The 13,950-nt window shown below is 48.1% G+C and overlaps 1 protein-coding gene and 1 long non-coding RNA gene across 3 annotated transcripts in view; one reads left to right on the top strand and one right to left on the bottom strand.

The window, feature by feature from the left end:
- LOC138294106 (protein FAM171A1-like) overlaps positions 1 to 1,136 on the bottom strand; it is a 91,922-nt gene extending 90,786 nt beyond the window's left edge. For both annotated transcript variants that reach the window (XR_011203190.1, XM_069233327.1), the window contains exon 1: positions 1,032 to 1,136. The gene's annotated coding sequence lies outside the window, so the exon portion shown is untranslated. The remainder of the gene's footprint in view (positions 1 to 1,031) is intronic.
- LOC138294107 (uncharacterized) lies at positions 774 to 13,455 on the top strand. Its single transcript, XR_011203191.1, has 3 exons — positions 774 to 817; positions 2,515 to 2,601; positions 13,181 to 13,455. It is a non-coding gene; the product is annotated as an uncharacterized lncRNA (long non-coding RNA).
- Positions 13,456 to 13,950: the final 495 nt, after the last annotated feature.

Below are 13,950 nucleotides of genomic sequence, written 5' to 3'. Positions count from 1 at the left end.
AGTACATATAGCGAGTTGCATTCTTATATTCCTCCTTGTAGGAGAATCCCCTCTGAAGGAATTACCTTTACTGCAGCAATATCCGGTCGATCCTTGATATTTAATGTGTCTTTGAGGTGTGTCTTAATAGGCCATTCCTGCTGTGTGAATGTGTGGCCCTACTTTTCTGCACTGCTTTTGAATCCTGGGACTTGTAGTTCTGGGTTTATATTGGGTAAACACATACTACTACAAGATCCAGAATGCAAACACTATACAAGAGAATAATCATTCTGAACTTCTCATATTGACCGGCCAAACATAATTTGTCAGCCTTCAGAGAGGTATTGTGAATAAAAACAAATGTATTCGATATAATTATGTTTACAAGAAGTGTGGCTGCCAGGTGGGGGCCTTTCGTGTGTGAGATCAGACCCGCCAATCTTATTTTTTTTTATTCTGAAGCACCATGAGTATCCGAATTCAAGCCCGGTGTTTTTATAAATGAATTATATAACAAATGCCGGAGCGCCTAAAAAGCCAGGATTGGTTTAAGGCGTTACACATGAGATGGGTTCAATCGACAACCGAGAGATCAGTCTATATGGCTACAAGTGCCACGGGGTGTCAATGTTAAACCAAACTCAACTCCGAATTCATCAGACAATTAACCGGAGCACGGCTAACCGTGTAACAAAGAATCACTGTTAACGAACTGATCCGAGACTTTAGGGCCCCAAATGCATTCGGTACTCGAATAAAAGAGCGGGACTGGGAGCATGCTATTGATATACCAGGACCTCAGTATCATCGTTTGTGACGACAACGAAGATGACAAGTACGCAATGCACTAAAAGCAGACGAGAATCCCCAGATCTCCTTAACCTAGCACTAAATGGTTGAATGGTCATTTAAAGCAGAGTCAGCGAAGACTGCTACACATCACTGCTGGGCAACAAAAGAGTGACGAGAGGCTTAATAGCGTATAAAATTAAAGACAGCAATAATTCACATTTGTGAAATAAATTGAGAAATTTGCGATAAAATGTTACCTCGCCTTGTAAACAGAACACCTTATTCTTAGTAAGTGATCTCGCAGTGGCCCAAACTAGAAGAAGCGTAAACATTTGCTGCAAAAGTGTTGTTTTAGCTCGGCCGATGGCCTGCAGCAGCTGATATTATTAGACCTTCCGGCCACCAGGTGTTGATAATTAAACGCCCCCAGGGGACGGAGTGGGGTGTAAGGATTGGTCGGAGCAAGTGTTCGGAAACTTTCTAGGAAAGAATCGCCTGTGGCTGGGTTACATAAGACTGGTGTAGTGTTGTAGGCGTGCGAGGCTTAAATCGCGAAAATGTTGAACTTTGATGGGATTTCCCGCAAATGTTGAACTTTGATGGGATTTCCCGCAAATGTTGAGCTTTGATGGGATTTCCCGCAAATGTTATGCTTTGATGGGATTTCACCCGATAAGGCAAGTGCACTGTTCCTGTGACATAAACCCTTAGCCAGCAGGGGTCTTCAAACTCGGGGGAGGGCCCCAGTTGCATTCTAAGCGACCGGGATAGGTGGGGGACGTTCGGGGTTCCAACCTCTGGTCGAAAGAAGTATTATGCTGATAGAGTGACCAGGCGTCCCGGTTTTGCGGGACAGTCCCGATTTTCACCAGCTGTCCCGGCAGATTTGAGGAAATTTAGCTCATGTCCCGATTCTAAAGAGAGTCGCCTGAAACTTGGGGGGGGGGGGGGGGGGGCGATTTTTGCAAAGCAGGGATACTTATCAGGTGTCAACAGAAACCACACTGATTTTAAAAGTTGCTTTTTATCTAGGTTCTTAGTGCCTTTTCTGTAATTCTGTGCTCTTCCTTGAAATACAATTGTCCTTCACATGTTTGTGAAATGTGCTGGTTTTTGGCTTTAAAATTCTGGTCATCCTGGCTGATGACCGTTCTTTGTTTTACGTGGAAAATATGAGCTGCAGTAAGTCACTGTCACGGACCATCACTAACATCTTTTGTCACTTATATCCTAGCTGGGAGTGTGTGTCAAAAGGAAAGCTACTCCAAATAGTCTTCTAAACCCCCAGCCCCATTTCTGATCAATACATTGGATATTTTTCTGTTCGTAAGGACTGGCAGCTCTTTGCTAACCTCCGCCTAGCTGGCCATGCCTTTAAGAGACTGTAGTTGGCTGTGCCTCTTAAACATGAATGCAAAAGGGTGGTCACATCTTTGGTGACCACATTTCTTTATAATACAGATTTATTTTATTTAAATGGTGCATTGCAGTGCACATGAACAAAGGGCACAGTTGAATATAACGTTTTAAAGAAGCTGCATATAATCATTTGAAATGTTATGTTATAATTTTTCAGAAGTATTATTCAATATAATCATTTTCTATTTCAACTATAAATAACATAATTCATTTACCCTGCAGAGTATATCCATGTTTCTTTAGATTGGCTGCAGTAAAGGCCACAAATATGTTTCTTGCCCAACCTCAATGTGACACTTTTTTTGTATGTTTTTCTTCCAGCAGCAGATGCCAGGATCAGAGGCTAAACTAATGAAGACTCCATTGTGTTCGAGAGATAAGATTTGGAAGAAGTGCCATTATCATGAGGCGAGTCCATTGGAACATTGGCCGTAACTCTTCTGAGGTTCCTGGGAACATGAGGGGGCACAAGGTTGAATGGAGTTTCTGAAGTTAACCTACTAATTCAAAATAATTTGTCATTCTAATTTTCAGAGAAGATGATTTCGAAATGATCTAAGTTTTAAGGACAGGGACTTAAATGTGTGGTCTAGTCAGTGAAAGATGTAATTTTCCCTTGTCCTTAGTAGAGAGTGGACCCTATTGAGATACATCCTTATAGATAGATTCTCTTTGGCTTCATGCCACTGCATCTCTCTCAAAAGAAACTTCTACTGAAGATTCTGTTTGCTGACTCTCTACTTAGAAATATTTAGTATTAAAATATTTAAACTTGGATTAAATGGTCAGGCAGGAGAACTTGATTTCAGAATTTAAGGATCAGTCTTTTCTTCTGGTTTTCTGCATTATCACTATTGAAACAACTGTCTTTGACGTGCTTTGAAATTCCCACAATATGGCGCATTCAATTTTCAAAATATTGAAAATTTGAGGAGGATACTGTATGAAATGAAACCGCCTCCTAGACCTGCACAATACGAAGCACTTAATGCTTGGGAATGAGCTGAACATGCAAGGGATAAAGAGCAATATTAGGGTAGAACAAAGAAAGTTATATGTACTTATGCAGATGCTAGATAGGATGCTAAGCTGAAAAGGTGAAGAACAGACATGATAGAAGGGATTAAGCTGTATCTGGCTGGCTCTAACCACATACTGGGGAGAAGGGAAGCAAAAAACAATTTGGAAACAGAAAGAGAAGAAACTAAAAGAGCCTGACTGTGGACAGTTCGATTCTGGGCATAGTCTTCTATATGTGTTACTCTCTGAACATCCACCACGTACAATGGAGCTAGAATTGAGAGTGGGGACAATGGTGCTTGAAGCAGTGGTGTAATTTCTTTTCCTACTGCACAGGCAAGAAAGGCTTCCAGTTCTGTGGGACCTGGTCTCAATAGTGTGTTCTCTGAACCAAGGAGCATGAGCTTGAACGGATGTGTTCCATTTGATCCCACTGTGAGTACTGTTGAGGCCTTTACTGTGCCAGTAACTATCTGTCCGGTAGTTCCCACGTATAAATCGGAAGGTTCTGTGAGAAATGGATACAATTTGGCTGTACCCAGCAATGTTGGAGGACCGACCAGAGTCCCAAACAGTCCAGATATGAGGGAGTTTGTTCCTTTAATTCCAACACATTCAAGTACTCCATGCAGAGGAAGTGCAGATATGACACTGAATATGTCTGGATGCACTTCAATAGGTACTTATCAGAAATACCCACCTATTCTACTCCTATTTGGGAAACACCCCTAAATTTGGAAAATGGTGTACAGGGAAGCAATTTCATGCCTAAGGTTCCTGTTGGAGCTAGACCTATTAGAGCGAAGGAACTAGATGAAGGGGGTGCAATTTTTTAATGGAAGCACTCTATCCAAAAAGTACCAGCACAAAAGTGAGGCAGGGAATGATTCCATCGACGCCAAAAGAAAGGACTCTGGATGTAGTGGGGCTGGTAGTAGAGTTAGATGCAGTGATTGTTGGAAACCTTGGTCTAGAAAAGTCAGAGACTTACCAAGAAAATGAGCTCTCACTTGTGGGTAGGGATGTCACTAAGCAAGTGGGCCAAGTTCATGATAGGCTGGCTGTAAGGAAATGCCTCCTTGGCATGGTTACCCCCTGACTTTTTGCCTTTGCTGATGCCAAGATATGATTTGAAAGTGTACTGAGGACTGCTAACCAGGCCCCAGCACCTGTGTTCTTTCCCTAAAACTGTACCTTTGTCTCCACAATTGGCACACCCTGGCATCCAGGTAAGTCCCTTGCAACTGGTACCAAGGGCCCTGATGCCAGGGAAGGTCTCTAAGGGATGCAGCATGTCTTATGCCACCCTGGGGACCCCTCACTCAGCACAGACACACTGCTTGCCAGATTGTGTGTGCTGGTGTGGAGAAAACGACTAAGTCGACATGGCACTCCCCTCAGGGTGCCATGCCAACCTCACACTGCCTATGGCATAGATAAGTCACCCCTCTAGCAGGCCTTACAGCCCTAAGGCAGGGTGCACTATACCACAGGTGAGGGCATAGGTGCATGAGCACTATGCCCCTACAGTGTCTAAGCAAAACCTTAGACATTGTAAGTGCAGGGTAGCCATAAGAGTATATGGTCTGAGAGTCTGTCATACACGAACTCCACAGCACCATAATGGCTACACTGAAAACTGGGAAGTTTGGTATCAAACTTCTCAGCACAATGAATGCACACTGATGCCAGTGTACATTTTATTGTGAAATACACCCCAGAGAGCATCTTAGAGATGCCCCCTGAAAACATACCCGACTTCCAGTGTGGGCTGACTAGTTTTGCCAGCCTGCCAAACACCAGACATGTTGCTGGCCACATGGAGAGAGTGCCTTTGTCACTCTGTGGCTAGTAACAAAGCCTGTACTGAGTGGAGGTGCTTCTCACCTCCCCCTGCAGGAACTGTAACACCTGGCGGTGAGCCTCAAAGACTCACCCCCTTTGTTACAGCGCAACAGGGCATCCCAGCTAGTGGAAATGCCCGCCCCCTCCGGCCACGGCCCCACTTTTGGCGGCAAGGCCAGAGGAGATGATGAGAAAAACAAGGAGGAGTCACTGGCCAGTCAGGACAACCCCTAAGGTATCCTGAGCTGAGGTGACTATGACTTTTAGAAATCCTCCATCTTGCAGATGGAGGATTCCCCCAATAAGATTAGGGATGTGCCCTCCTCCCCTCAAGGAGGAGGCACAAAGAGGGTGTAGCCATCCTCGGGGTTAGTAGCCATTGGCTACTAACCTCCCAGACCTAAACACCCCCTTAAATTGAGTATTTAGGGGCCCCCAGAACCAAGCAAGATAGATTCCTGCATCCTGAAGACGAAGAAGGACTGCTGACCTGAAGCCCTGCAGAGAAGCCCTACAAAACCCCACTGGTCTGCCCTCCGAAGTCGCGGGTACTTACCTGCTGGCAGACTGGAACCGGGGCACCCCCTTCTCCATTGAAGCCTATGCGTTTTGGGCACCACTTTGACCTCTGCACCTGACCGGCCCTGAGCTGCTGGTGTGGTAACTTTGGGGTTGCCCTGAACCGCCCAACGGTGGGCTACCTTGGACCCAGCTTTGAAGCCTGTAAGTGTTGTACTTACCTGTGAACTTAACATTTACTTACCTCCCCAGGAACTGTTGAATTTTGCACAGTGTCCAATTTTAAAATAGCTTATTGCCATTTTTGCCAAAACTGTACATGCTATTGTGATGATTCCAAGGGCCAGATGTAGCAAAGGTTTTTACCCATTCTGTGTCTTTGGGAAAAAGTGTTCGTACATATGGCCCAAAGTTCCTAGGATACCTGAGTGAAATACCTTTCATTTAAAGTATTGTTTGTAAATCTTGAACCCGTGGTTCTTAAACTAAACTAAGAAAATATATTTTTCTATATAAAACCTTATTGGCCTGGAATTGTCTTTGAGTGTGTGTTCCTCATTTACTGCCTGTGTGTGTACAACAAATGCTTAACACTACCCTCTGATAAGCCTACTGCTCGACCACACTACCACAAAATAGAGCATTAGAATGATCTCTTTTTGCCACTATCTTACCTCCAAGGGGAACCTTTGGACTCTGTGCATGCTATTTCTTACTTTGAAACAGTACATACAGAGCCAACTTCCTACACTGGCTGAATTAACTCAGAAATATGATGGTGATCTAAATAAGATTAAAGCTCTGCAGAGGAGGTATCAAGTGTGATTTAGTGAAAAGGACATTGCTGACACGAGGACACAAAGATTGAACACTTAGATTAAGAAATTAATTCGGAATATTAGGCAATGGAATGAGTTACATAAGTAGAAGTTTAAATGGGCGAAGATAAAGGAAGTAAAGAAATCTTCAGGTGACCCGCCTACAAGTAGACCAGAGTGAGGTGTTTCAAACTTCTCCCTGAGAGAAGTGTTTGGTGGAGGTTATGAATGTGTGCCGTGGAGTAGAAGTGATCATGGTCAGTGCATTGCTCTGCCTCCCATGGCTCCACCATCTAAGTAGAGCCCTTTTCCTTTCCCTAGCTCCTCTGTACTCCTGTCAGGAGTTCAAGGCCCTCCTCCACCTGCAGGCTTCTGCCTGCGCCTTATCCCTGGTGTCTAGTGGGAGAGCCCTGCTCTCCTACTAGGCTACCTTCTGCCTCTCTCCTCCTTTTCTCTGCTTTGCTCTATGCTCCACTAGTGTCCCTTAGTGCTCCTTTTCCTTCTCTCTCTCTCTCTCTCTCTCTCCCCTGCTGCTGCCCCTGCGGCCCACCCCCTTTTTCACGCCATTTTTCATCCCTCTCCAAACTGTCTTCTCCTCCTCCCCCCCACCTCCCTACTTAATGGTGGCCACTGTGTGGTAGGCCGAGCAATACCACTGACCTGGTCAGTGCATTGCTCTGCCTCCAGGCTCCACCCTCTAAGTAGACCCCTTTCACTTTCCCTGGCTCCTCTGAACTCCTGATCCCTGTCGTCCACCCGCAGGCTTCTGCCTGCACCTCATCCCTGGTGTCTAGTGGGAGAGCTCTGCTCTCCTACAAGGCTACCTTCTGCCTCTCTCCTCCTTTTTCTCTGCTTTGCTCTCTGCTCCACTAGTGTTCCTTAGTGCTCCTTTTCCTCGTTTCTCTCTCACTCCTCTCTGTCTCTCTCTCTTTTTCACTTTCGCTCTCCCCCTCTCTCTCTCTCTCTCTCCCCCGCCGTTGCTGCCCCCACCCCCTTTTTTTGTCTCCATCCCCTTTTTGGCTCAGTTTTTCATCCCTCTCCCTCCTCCCAGCTCTCCTACCCTCACCTCCCTACTTAATGGCGTCTGCTGCATGACCGTGCAGCGGGTGTGCCGCTGGCGCGCCAAAGGCAAGCCCGTCTGCGTCAGAACCCTTGCCTGCATTCCTCCTCACCGCCTCCACGCACGTCTTCACTACAATGCCGCCACCCTCCGGGCCCTCAACACTGACCACTCTCCCGCCTGCCTTCAAGCCTCCCCACAGACCACCCGCGGACCCTTCTCCTGACGGAACTGCACCTTCACCAGCCTCTACGCCATCAACCCACCCACCAAGGCAGGATGCAACCATCTCAGATGTATCCTCCTCAACACCCGCTCCATCCACAAGCACGCAGTATAGCTATGGAAACTACTCGACTTAGCCTCCCCAGACATCGCCTTTCTGACTGAGACCTGGATGAACCCCTCCTCAGCGCCTGACATCGCCATAGCCATCCCGGATAGTTACAAGATCACCCGCAGGGACCGCTCCAACAAGCCAGGAGGAGGCATCACCATCATCCACAAAAACACCCTCAGGATCACGACCAAGACCGAAGACACCCTCAGCACCGGTGAACTCCTGCACTTCCAAATCCACACTGACCCAAACACCACCCTCCGAGGCACCCTCGTCTACAGGCCCCCTGGCCCACGACAGCAGTGCAGCGACTCCATTACCAACATCAGCACGTACGCTCTCGCATTCACCGAGTACATACTCCTCGGAGACTTAAACTTCCACCTCAAGAACACCAACGACCACAACACCACCACCCTGCTCGACAACCTCTCCGAACTCGGCCTCAAACAGTTCGTCACGACACCAACCCACTCCGCAGGACACACACTCGACCCTATTTTCTCCAGTAGCAATCACGTCTCTTTCAGCCACACCATGAACTCCACTGGACAGTCCACCGCTGCATCCACTTCTCCTTAAAGAGACCCACAACACACCACCACCCACAACGGATCCCCCACCACAGTTGGAACAAGGTCACCCAAGACCAACTTATCGTGACCGTCTCCCAGAACCCACCCATTGGCACCACCGACACTGATGCAGCTGCTCGCAACTTCACGCAATGTGCCAATACTCTCGCCCCAACCAAGAATCCCTCCAATAGATCCACCAACAGAACGGCCTTCTGGTTTACTGCCGACCTCCACGAATCTAAGCAAAGCTGCCGAAGACTCAAAGGAAAGTGGTGCCAAGATCAGACTCTGGACAACCACACAGCCTTCAAAAATGCCATCCGCAGACACCACCAACTCATCCGAGCCGCCAAAAGAACCACTTTCAAAGACCGAATCAACAACAACGCACACAGATACAAGGAGCTCTCCAACATATTGAAGGAGCTCTCCAACCCCAGCCCCAATGCCGACATCCCGCCATCCCAAGACCTCTGCGACTCCCTAGCCTCCTACTTCCACCACAAGATTGCAGACATCCATGACAGCTTCAGCACCGAGACCCCCCGGCAACCACCAACACCACATATTCACCTCTGACCAACCTCCTGCTCTCCTGGACCCCCCCCTTAACGACACTATCGAAATCATGAACACCATCCACTCCGGCTGTCCATCTGACCCCTGCCTCACCACATCCTCAACAAAGCAAGCTCCGTCATCGCACCGCCAACTACGGAAGATCATCAACAGCTCCTTCGCGTCTGCCACCTTCCCGGAGAGCTGGAAACACGCTGAAATCAACGCCCTCCTGAAAAAAAAACAAGGCTGGCCCTAAGGACCTCAAGAACTTCCGGCCTATCTCCCTGCTCCCCTTCCAGGCAAAAGTCATTGAGAAGGCTGTCAACAGACAACTAACCCGCTTCCTAGAGGAGAACCTCACTCTGGACCCTTCCCAATCTAGAATCCGCAGCAACCACAGCACCGAAACCGCCCTCATCACCGCCACCGATGACATCGGAACCATACTGGACACCGGCAAAACCACGGCCCTCATTCTCCTAGACCTCTCGGCTGCGTTCGACACCGTCTGCCACCACACCCTACGCTCACACCTCAGCAGTGCTGGAATCCGCGATAGAGCCCAGGACTGGGTTATGTAATTTCTCACCGGCAGAACCCAGAGACTCCGCCTTCCCCCATTCCTTTCGGAGGCCACCGAAATCATCCTCGGCGACCCCAGGGTTCGTCCCTTAGTCTGACCCTCTTCAACGTCTACATGGGCCCGCTCGCTAACATCGCCCGATCCCACAACCTCAACATCATCTCATATGCCGACGACTCCCAGCTGATCCTCTCCCTCACCAAGGACTCCGCCAAGACCTACCTCTACGAAGGAATGAAGGCCATGGCCGAATGGATGCCTCAAACTCAATTCCGACAAGATGGAAGTCCTCATCTTCGGCTCCACCTCCTCTGTGTGGGATGACTCCTGGTGGCCTGCCACTCTCAGAACGGCTCTGACTCTCACCGACCACGCACGCAACCTACGATTCATCCTGGACCCCTCACTATCTGTGACCCAGCAAGTCATCGTCATCTCCTCCTCCTGCTTCAACACCATCTGCATGCTCTGAAAGATCTACAAATGGATACCCACCAAAACCAGAAGAACAGTCACTCCAGCCCTTGTAAGCAGCAAACGGCAAGGCCCTCTATGCAGAAACCATGGCTAAACTCCAGAAGAGGCTGCAATGCATCCAGAACGCCTCCGCATGCCTCATCCTGGACATCCCCCACCACTGCCACATCACAGACCACCTGAAGAACCTGCACTGGCTCCCAGTCAAAAAGAGAATCGCCTTCAAACTCCTCATCCTTGCTCATAAAACACTGCACAACACCGGAGCAGAATACCTCAACAGACGACTCTTCTTCTACACCCCGATCCGGCATCTCCACTCTGCCGACTACAACCGGCGGTAGATCATTCTCGCACCTCACCGCCAAAAGGTGGAACACTCTTCCCACCTACCTTCGCCAGACCAAAGACCTCCTTACCTTCAGGAAATTTTATAAGATCTGGCTGTTCTGGCAGTAGCAGCACCCCCTCCCCTTCCCCATCCCCTTCCCCATCCCCTTCCTCAGCCCCCTCCTCAGCACCTTGAGCAGTGTGCTTTATAAATCCCTGATTGATCAATTAATCAACAAATTTATGAAGCACACTACTCACCCGGTAGGGTCTCAAGGTGCTGTGGGGGGGGGGAGGGAAAAAGGGGGGGTGCCGAGTTACTGTTCAAAAAGCCGTGTTTTGAGGTGTTTTCTGAAGGTCAGGAGGTCCTGGGTCTTGCGTAGGCTGGTGGGGAGGGATTTCCAGGTCTTGGAGGCAAGGTAGGTGAAGGATCTACCTCCGGAGGTGGTGCAAAGGATGTGTGGGACTGTGGCGAGGGCGAGGTCAGCCGATCGGAGGAGAGGAGTGGGTGTGTGGAAGTTCACTGTTTCGTTGAGGTAGACTGGTCCGGTGTTGTGGAGGGATTTGTGGGCGTGGATGAGGATTTTGAAAGAGATCCTTTTGCTGTTTGGGTAGCCAGTGAAGGAGTCTGAGGTGGGCGGAGATGTGTTCGTGGTGTGGGAGGTTCAGGATGAGACGTGCTGCTGCGTTCTGGATCTGCCGGCGTTTTTGTTGAAGCTTGACTGTGGTACCAGCGTAAAGGGCGTTTCCATAGTCTAGCCTGCTGATGAGTGCATGGGTGACGGTTTTCCTGGTTTCCATGGGAATCCATTTGAAGGTCTTAGGCAGCATGCCAAGGGTGTTGAAACATGAGGAAGTTATAGAGTTGATTTGCTGGGTCATGGAGAGAGAGGAGTGTAAGATGATGCCGAGATTGCATGCGTGGATGGAGAGTGTTGGGGATGGTCCTACGGAGGTGGGCCACCAGGAGTCATCCCATACTGTCCTGTTGGGGCCGAAGATGATGATTTCGGTTTTGTTGGAGTTGAGTTTGAGGTGGCTTGCTGTCATCCATTTGGCGGTGGCGAGGAGTCCGGCGTGGAGATTTGTCTTGGCGGTGGTGGGGTTCCTGGTGAGGGAGATGACGAGCTGGGTGTCGTCTGTGTAGGATATGATGGTGATTCCGTGGGGGCGGAAGATGTTGGCGAGCGGGCCATGTAAATGTTGAAGACGGTAGAGCAGAGGGAGGACCCTTGGGGGACCCCACAGATGATCTTGGTTGCTGGGGACTGGAAGGGGGGGAGGCGAACTTTCTGGGTTCTTTCGGCGAGGAAGGAGGTGAGCCAGTCCAGGGCCATGTGTCGGATTTCTGCGTTGAAGAGGCGTGTTCGGAGGATTTGGTGGCAGACAGTGTCGAAGGCTGCGGAGAGGTCCAGGAGTGTGAGTGCGGCGGTCTCGCCCTTGCAAACTCTGGTTCTGACGTAGTCAATTGATTGATCATGCATCATTAACCAATGATTTTCCAAAATTATAAGAAAAGCCAGTGGAATGGTACAAACAGGTTGAACGAGTTGTGAAAATCTCACAGGTGCTATGGATTGATTTGGGCACGTTTTACACTGTCATTCCAAGTGACTTCTGAACGGAATGTAAGATAGCTGTTTGTTGGCCTGAGGTGGAACCGACTAGAAATGCTACAACCAAGGGTCCTTCACCACTTGTTATGAGGAAATATCAGGCGGTCATGACATTCCTGAAGGGGAAAGAGCCTCCTCAGCATGTTAATTGGGTGAAGATTGGTAGAACGACTTAAGAACCAAAATAATTGATACGTGTTTGCTATGAGAGATTGTTGCATGCTTTCCAACAGTACGTTGGTATGGAGATCTTGGAAGCAAAGGATATGCAACATTTTGTGTCAAGGTTTGTGACAGGATTAAGGCCAGTAATTAGCCTGAGGATTTAGTAGATTTTGATTTGTTGGCAGAATAAATCGACTGAATTTTTACATTATGCAAAGTACTGCCACGACTAAATAGAGATGAAGCAGAAAAAGTTAAAGGAAAAGCTGATGCTTGCTAAGAGGAAAGCAGTTAAAAGAACCAAGCCAGATGCCCATAACTGCAAACAATGCAGGTATAATGCAGGGTCTATAATCAGCGCCCACAGAATACAATGCAAGGTAGACGCTGAAGAGCCCGAATAGATTCTGGTACAGAATTGGATGTAAATAGCCTGAAAAGATGAACTCCTTGTCACCTGTGCAATGAGATGGGGCAGTGGAAGCGGCAATGCCATTTAAATCCAGCTAATCAGGTTCAAAATGCAGGAATTGTACCTTCACAGAATAATAACCCCCAACCAGATGCATGATGTGCAAAAACCTAGGAGTCAAAATGTTAACGCACCTCAAGCACCAGTAATGCAAGTACCTCAACTTCGGATGGCACAGCAAAATGCTGGTGGGTTTCGTCAAAATATGAATCTGGGTTTGAGAATGAATGTGAATCAGGAATGAGATAATGTGCTTCATCAATATCCCTTGTCTGATTACATTGAGAGAAATTACTCTAATCAGAGTGGTTTATTCATAGATAGTGAATGGATGGCCTTCCTAAATCATTTCTGGTTGATACTCGTACTACCCATTCTACTCTGAGAATAGTAGAAGTCCCAAACCTACCCCTCTCGGGGGCAAACAATCCAACTGGTTGGTGTGGAGAATGAACAAATGTCAGCCCAAGAAACTGCCCCAGTGTTAGTGAAAATAGGATCTTTTGAGGATAAACACTAGTTCATCGTATGTGACCGTTGTCCAGTGAATCTCTTAAGAAGAGAATTGCTCTCTAAAATGAACTGTTATTTTCTGTACTTCAGATGGAACAGAGATGCAAACCCGAGATGAAGATGCTGCTTTTAAGTGGGTGAAACCTGAATCACACAGCATGTTGGTATTGCTAACAGTGGATGATTTGCCCCCAGATCTGAGAAAGACTGTCAGGCATAAAGTGTAAAATTTTTGGGAATAAGCGATCAGACTGATTGGAGGTGTAGCACCTGTCCGAATCACGATTAAATCTGATGTTGAATTCCTGAGGATGCCACAACATAATTTGACACGTAAAACAATTGCTGAATTAACTCCTGTAATAATCGAGTCCATGATACAGCAGGGAATTCTGAAATAAATAATGGGAAGTCCTTGTAAGTTTCCCGTTATGGGTCTCCGGAAACCAAGTGGGAAATACAGAATTGTACAAGACCATAGATAAATAAACTTGTTTGTTCCTTGTTACCCTGTGGTCTCACATCCAGATGTAATACTGTTTTATATTCTGTGCGAGGCTGAGTGGTTCACTGTCACTGATTTGTGTCGGGTCACCTTTTCGATACTGCTGCACCAGGACAGTCGGGGCGGGGTGGTGTTTGGAACTTGGTGGCTGGCGAGGTGGCAGGTTGGGGAGCATGCAAGTGGAGGGGCCTGACCAGAGGTTGTGGGAAGGAGAGCGAGGCGCTTGGATGTGGCAGCTTACCTGGGGCACAGAGGAGAGTGCGGCCAGCCACAGAGTTACTGCGGTCTGGGCCCACACAGTCCTGGAGCTTTTAAAAAGCTGTTCAGCTGTTGTGCGCTTCCCTCTCTGAGGAGG

Source organism: Pleurodeles waltl, chromosome 4_2 (assembly GCF_031143425.1).
Source record: "Pleurodeles waltl isolate 20211129_DDA chromosome 4_2, aPleWal1.hap1.20221129, whole genome shotgun sequence".
NCBI lineage: Eukaryota > Metazoa > Chordata > Amphibia > Caudata > Salamandridae > Pleurodeles > Pleurodeles waltl.
This window is presented reverse-complemented; position numbering and strand designations above follow the sequence as displayed.